Here is a 7791-nt window from a genome sequence, read left to right as displayed (position 1 = left end):
CTCCCCTTTGGGGGATATTATTGCCAGAAAGAAAGGAAGTATATCAGAGCTTAATGTCATTTCCTGAGATATTTTTCTAAAATGATTGTTTTAACCCTTCAGCCACAGTTTGGGAGATCCATCTGCTGATCTGATGTACAAAATAGAAGGCACTTGGTTTCCAAACACTAGTCTAACATTTGCAAAGTTGTGCTGTGATGAATAAATAATGAATCAGATATTTCAATCCATTTTGTGATTCTGAAAACCCTGTTCATCACTCTTTACAGGCTCTTCTGAGTATGCTCTCCACATATTCTTGGGCAGGTGCCTACAGACCACCCTCTCTCAGCCTCTCTGAATCTGGGGAGGGGCTGCTTGTCTCCCATTTGTAGTCAATCCACCTATGTCTCTAATCTATGGTTTGAGGACTTTTCACATCCTCTGGTGAAAATCTTGAGTGATGTCAGGGATGGTCACCAACACTGCAAGTTGATGAGTAAACATTTGGTGCATCACTTTTGTGTATATTCTCTATTGGTGAAAAGACAGTGTTACATTATATATGCTATAAACACTATACTCCTGTGCTCTATGGATGGCAGGTCCTAGGCCACCGTTGATATCAGAATGAGAACACCTTTACTCCTATTCATACCGTTCTATACGTATACATTCAAATAAATAATCATAAATAGTAGCACTAGCCTGAAGAAAGTTTTAAGCAATTAGAAGTTTCAAAATATTACACATTTTTCCTTTCCTCAAACTTGAAGCAAGTGAAGGACAGAGCCATGTGATGATTCTGCCCAAATTTCTGTATACGCTCTCCCCTCCTCCTTGTTCTCCAAAATAATCCGCTGGTGGACATGAAGAGAGACAAAGTTTATAATCCAAAATGCAGACATGAAGTGAAAAACAACAACAACAACAACAACAACAACAACAACAACAACAAAACAACAAAGACCGCACGCATCCTGAGTGTGGGGTTTAGTGCAGAGGTGTTTCTAAACCGTACCCCCCAGAGTTTGTGCTGTAGCTTCCCAGTGCCCTTCTCCACTGTGGTCTGCTGAGGTCAAATTTAAAACAAGTGGGTGCGTGGGGGTGTGTGCGCGCGTGTGTGAAGTCAGCAGCTCTTGCCTGGCCAGTGCATGTTCATCGGGTTCATGCACTGAGGACCTAGCAAGGCCACCTCGGACTTGAGTTCCCAGTCAAACCCAGAAGGACAGGGCGGTTTTCCGCCAGGGTGGCGCCCACTACCTTCCCGGCGGCCAGGGATGCTGAAGCCGGCTGGAGGGGGCCGGGGACCGCGGAGCGCCGGCCGCCTGGGCTCGGGACTTCGCAGCAGCTCTGTGGGCTCCCGCGACTGCGGCGGTGGGTTGTGCGCTCCCGAAGGGCGGCGGGACGTAGGGAGCTCTCCCGCGCCCTGCTTTTCGCGTGCCGCCGAGGTGCACATCGCCCCTCGTTCCCTTTGCACCCGGACGAGCTCGGCATCGAGGGTGGGCGCCACCCGATCCCCGTCGGGCTGCAGGGCGACCCCAGGCCTGCGCAGCAGATCGCGGGTCCGGGTTGCGCTCCGCCCCGGCGTGTGCAGTGGCTCAGACTACAGCTCCCGGCCAAGCGGGGTGTCCCATAGCGCGGCCCCAGGAGCCCCGGCCTGCCATGCGGGTCACCCCACTGAGGACAGAGATTCGGGCGGCAGAGGTAGCAAGTCCCAAACAAGGGATCCTTAATTACAGATTAAAGACACAAAACCGTACACTGCTTTTTCCACGTGTCAGCTGACGGCCGCAACAAAAGGGAACACAGAACGCCGAGGGGGGCGTCCCCCTTTATAATGTGTGCAATGTAAAATGCATGAGGTAGTGACTCTGGGTAGGTGCTGCCTGAGGCCAAATCGCAGCTGCACACTCGGCGGTGTAGGAGGACAGTTTGCTGATGCACCCAGAGGTCTGGGGAACCTCTTAGAGAAAAGACTATAAATACTCTGCTCCAGCACATTTTGCTGCTTTAAAACTTCGTTACTCATACATTTTTAAGTTTAAAAATTTGGTGCTTAAAGTGTTGGAATTTATCTTCAGTAAAACACACACACACACACACACACACACACACACACACACACACTTGTTTGGCAATTCTGTATATTCCATTTTATTGGCCTGGTATCACCACATTAGCAATGCAGGGGAGAAGTCACAGACTGAAAGCCAGGGAACATAGCTGCAAACACCAGAGCACCAGAGCACAAATTCTCTTGGCTCTGTGGACCCAGACATATCTGCTTTCTTCCTTTTCCTTTTAATCACCTTCTCAAAACAACCTCCACCCTGCCCCTGGGATCTAAGATAGAGGGTCAACTCCAGAGAACTGTAGACACCCAGACTCCCCTTTACAAACCTCTAGTTCTGCACCCTCATGGCTAATCAGAGGGCAAATGACCTTTGAGGATCCACCATTCTGTAGCTGTTTTGGATTTTCTCCTTGATATTGCTGGACGGTCAGTTTAGAAGCAGAGGGGTTGGCGTTGTAGTAATGTGTTTACAATGATGAACCAAACTGAAGGTGGCAAGGTCACACAATTCCTTAGTCATTTTACCAACCTCTCCCTCTTGATCAAATTCCATTTCCCCCCAAGAATACCGTTTTCCCCACAGCACTTTGGGGGGAAAATTCCAAGTGCTTTTTCATGTGGTTCCAGTTAAGTGATTTGCCCACACCCCAAATCATACCATTTGCATTCAAGATTAATAACTGCCTATCAATAGTTCTTAAATACCTTCTGATGCATAATTTCAATTTAAATGATCCTGACTTTATTGGCCAGGCAAATGCCTGAACCAAGATGTCTGCGGACTGGTTGCCAGCCAGATGACAGCCTTGCACAGTTGGAGTAAGAACCTGATTGTTTCTTCAATGGTAGAATGCAGAGAAGCTTCTTTTTCACCTCCCACAAAGTAGATTAGCAGATTAACAAAATGATGCAAACCACACAGGTTTCACCCCGACCCTGCTTTCTGACACATTGTTTAGGAATACTTTCAAAAACCTCCTAGGCATCTAGTGCTGTGACATAGCCACACCCTTTCCTGTTTTTGGCTTTATCCTCCAGAAAAATAAAAGAGCAAATCAGGAGTTTGTGTTTTCTTACGGGCTTCCCTTTGAGAGGATTGTCCTGTTGCCCTTGATTTAGACTTACCTCTTACCACCCACTCAAGAACAGGGCAGGATTCAGTTTTTATTAATAAATGATGCTCATGACTAGGTTTTCTAGATGCCAGAGTAAAGATTTATTTTTTCAAATGGGTGGAGAAAGGAGAATGGAAATGAAACTTGCTTCTATGTCACTTAGAATCCTTAGCTTCACACATTCCTGTGGGATTTGGGGTTTTTTTTGTTTCTTTTTTGAAAAGTACCTTTAAGTTCTCTTATGGACTAAATTCTTTCTTTTCTTTACTCTTTTAACTTTGTCCATAGCTCCAGACCTTGTTTCTCTTTTCTAGCTTTAAGTGTTTATAACTGCCCCTATTTATCTGGATCCTCCTCCCATTAAGAATTTCACAATAAATCCCTGCACCAAATAAATTAAAATCAGCAACTTCAGAGACTCAAGGAAGAGGACATTAATCCACTTAGTAAAGTACCCAGAACTCCCCCTCTCAATTTCAGCTTTTCTTAATGTCACGTTTAGTAATTGCAGCTGGCTCCATATACTCCCTCCTTTTTATTCTGAATCATATTGGCCTTGTTTAACCTTCATTTCCTCTTTTACTCCCCACATTTGTCCACATACTTTTCTTTGACCATGATTCTCTTTCTGCTGCCTGGACTGCAGGCAATAGATACAGCTTTCTAAGAGTTTAGTACTTTCTGGTAAAATCCCATTCCCCCTCCTCATTCCACTATTAATGTTTTGTTCAGTTTTAATGCATCCTTTGGTTGTATATTTACTGCTCTCTATTTTCCTGATTGATCACTAAGTTCTGCTGGCTTTTCAGAACTGCTCCATAATCCCAAAGCAAAGGCTTTTTTACTTGGCATGCTTTTTGCCTTAGGAATGCCTTTCCTGGCAAAGGCAGACATTTTGGTTTGACTGTGATTCTGAAGTTACAATTCAGAGCTAATTTGTTCAGTTAGGTTTCTACTAGGAGCAGATCTGCCTCACTTTTCAGTGCTCCGTGCTGCTCAGTTGGAGGGTGGGCTGTAAGTGCAAGATGTAATATACTCACATTGTACTTGATTATCAGTTTTCAAAAACAGCTGCGAGCTTTGATATCTGTGTAAGAAAATATCAGAAGATAGTATGCCGTGGTATTTATTACTCTGTAATTAAGGATGTCAGTGTTTTCCTTAAAAAAAAAAAACCCTCTATTTTCAGAAATTCATATCTCAGGCATAAATTTCCCTATGAATTAGAGTCTAATACCACATTAGAAGTATCTTCTTAAGTTATCCCTCCCCTTCTCTCTCTTCCTGGGGAAATGTCTCAGGATGTAATTTCTGGTTCTGTTGGGGACAAGAAGGTTGAGTACCACACAAGGCACTGCTGCTGCAGTTGCCCCCCACCCCCCACCATGCCTGGCCCTCTGCCCCAGATGAGACTGGGCTGCCTTCACAGCCTTGGGTTGATGTGGATATGAGCAACTTCATCCTGGTAGAAGAGTCTGTTCAGAAATTAGAGATTCTAGTACCAGAAATAAATTCCTTTGCATTCTTCTCCTTTTATTCAACTAGAAATCAGACATGGCCAGGCAAAGCATAAAATAAATCTGTAGGGAGTTTGCAGAAACTTACTGCTCTATGTTTCTTCTGATACCCAAAGATGGGAAAAGGAAGAAAGAGAGCCAGCAGATGAAGACATGTTTTCTCCCTCCCCTTCTTTAAAGGCTGGTCCTGACTAAAGGAATCAAGCACAGTCTCAAGAAAGAGCCTGGGAAAAATCTGTGTCGAAGACCTGTTTCCGCCACTACTGAACCCAAAGCATGGCAACCTCTCCTTAGGTCCTCAGTTTCCCATGTCTAAAATGGAGAGGCCACAAAGACAAAATGCTTGATAAAAGAGCCAAGAAATTACCCTAACAGATGACTCCAGCACGAGCCAAGACCACAGAAAATGGAGGCTTGTGAGGCACACCATGCACAATCATTGCCTCCCTAAAGGCAGGGGAACAGCGATAACAAACTCGCCATACTTCAGGCTCTCATGTGCCTTTAACACCAGCAGTGTGGGTCACAAAGTAACTCTCTGCTACCTTTTGCCTAGAGGGGAGAGAAATCAAATTAAGGGTCCACTTGAGAAATGCACCGTGAATGTGGTGCTTCCCAAAAGACAAAATCCATGTGGGAAAGGGAGTCATTCTGTATCTTTAGTATGCTCCAGCTCCTAAGTATGCCAGTATAGCTGCATTTGCTCACATTTGCACCTGTGAACTGACACTGGAAATATTAAAATTTCAATTACAAATGACTCCACATTCCTAAAGGAAGGTCATACAAGTCCACATTCCCAGTACACGTGACATCTAGCACTTTACAATGTATTTGGTGTTTAAACACAGTAACTGACAGGCAAGTCATATATAAGCATTTTAGATTATCTCCTGAAAATCATAAATTTCTTGGGTCAGTTTATGAGGACACTTAGGAATCTCTCCTGGGGTTGGTTGGAACTCAGATAGTAGAGCTTTTGAGAGAATGGAAAATGGTCAGTTCTTGGGAGCTAAGAGGGTTTGTGAGCTGCTACACATTTATGAATTTTCAAGATAAAAGCAAAGTACTTAAGGACCGCATGGACAGTCAAGTCTGACTTTGTCCATAATATGACTTGGTTCTGGGTTGAGGTGAAGTCTTTGGCTCCTGTTAGATAGAGGGACATCTTCTCATACAAAATTGGCAATTGGAGCAGCTTCTGTCCCTTTCTATGGGAAAAGAATGGTTTTTCTGATGCAATTGTTAATGTAGGAAATGTTGAGGATAGCAGGGCAGCAACACTTACTACACACTTCTCAAAGTATAGCTCCAGTGAAAAGGTACAGCTTATAATAACATTTCAGATACAAAGTGTCATAAAGTAATGAGCAGAAATAGGTTTTTCTGAACCAGGACTTAGCTGGCTAAATAGTTGTCTATCATGCAGTGACTCACAGATCTGTCCTCTTCCATCAGAATACCCAAGGAACCATCACTGCAAAGTCAGCACTAATTCTTACTTTCTGTGCATAATGGTTTATTATTACTTTGTTTTTTTGAGATAGGGTCTCACTATGTAGCCCTAGCTGATCTGAAACTTACTACATAGACCAGGTAGGCTGAGAACTCACAGAGATCCACCTGCTTCTGCCATTTGAGTGCTGTACCAAAGGCATGCTCCACCATGCCTGGCTGTGTGTAACACTTTAATCCACATTGTCTTCTTGGAGCAGTAGGTAGAACTCCTTCTGCATTTTAAAGCTTCCTAAGTTACATTTTGAGTCACTGTTTGAAGGAAAGATGTCCAGATTTTAAGAGGAAACACCTCTATGTTGATATTTATAATATACTCTCTTCATTGTTAAATATAAAATCTGATAATAAATACTCTTAATTTTCTGTTGGAACAGATAAGCAGTTAAGGTGAAACTTGTTAATATTTTATAGAAGAATAGAACATATCAGCATTAAAGTACATCAGGGAGAGTATTTTAAGACTGATTCTATCACCCATTGGAAAGTATCTTGAGACTTAAATGAAATTTCTTTTGTGGCTCATATTATTTCTGGTAGCAGATGCTTTCTCAAAAACAGATTTTACTTTTAAAAATATCAAATATAATTAACACTTTCAACATAAAATGAAATCTTTGTTTCCAGATGCATTTCAAGGTGTTGAAAATCTGCAGCCTTCTATGGCTATGAGTTACCCTTTGGGTTTTATGTAATTATGGGATTTTCCCACCTGTGTGGCATGTCTGAAGAACTGGGAAATAAGCACAAGACACTTAAACTTAACTGTATTTGAAGAATACATATCAAACAGGAAAACCATGATAAAGTCTTTTGACCTATCATGATCAATATGGCATAAATGATGAGGATAAGAACTATATACCTTTTTACTTATCAAGGGAACACGTGTTAAGTATAGGGCAAGCATCCTAGGTTCAGCATTGAAGTTTTGATAATGGCCGGGCTTTTAAAGATATATAAAATTAAATTGTGCTGATGGGTTCAAAAGAAGAAAAATAGAATTAAGTGTTTAAATGATATGCTTCTTCTAAAAAAATATTAAAAAATGTAAAAAAAAATAAAACCAAACATTTCAAGGGCAAAATACTAAAAGCCAGGAAATAATGGTCATATTTGATCTCTTTTATGAAATATGAGTCAACTATATCCACAGTTATCCACTGAGCTAATACAAGATTAGCTTCCTAACACTCTGCTGTGTCCTGGGTACTGAGAAGTGCACATAGACATAAACACAGACACAGATACATCTTTTTAAATACTCAGGATTATGCATCAACAAAACTTTTTATTACTTAGACATGCTAATACACGTCTGAAAGCGTAGTTTTCATGAGTGACAACTATAATGTAAGTTTCATTCTGGGGGGAGTGATGAGCACAGCTAAAGATAAAAGCTGACTTGAATCTGTGAGTGAGGGAAAAGTCCTATACACAGGTTCCACTCAGTATTATTATTTTCCTTGACCAAATCAGGAAAATAGATCAGATTTAGATCAGCTGGCACAATTCTTGCCTGGCATGTACAAAGCTCTAGGTTCAAACCCCAGCATCACATAAACCCAGGGTGGTACACATTTGAAAT

This window comes from Nannospalax galili, unplaced genomic scaffold, assembly GCF_000622305.1.
Source record: "Nannospalax galili isolate Female #2095 unplaced genomic scaffold, S.galili_v1.0 scaffold87, whole genome shotgun sequence".
NCBI lineage: Eukaryota > Metazoa > Chordata > Mammalia > Rodentia > Spalacidae > Nannospalax > Nannospalax galili.
Note: the sequence above shows the minus strand (reverse complement) of the source record.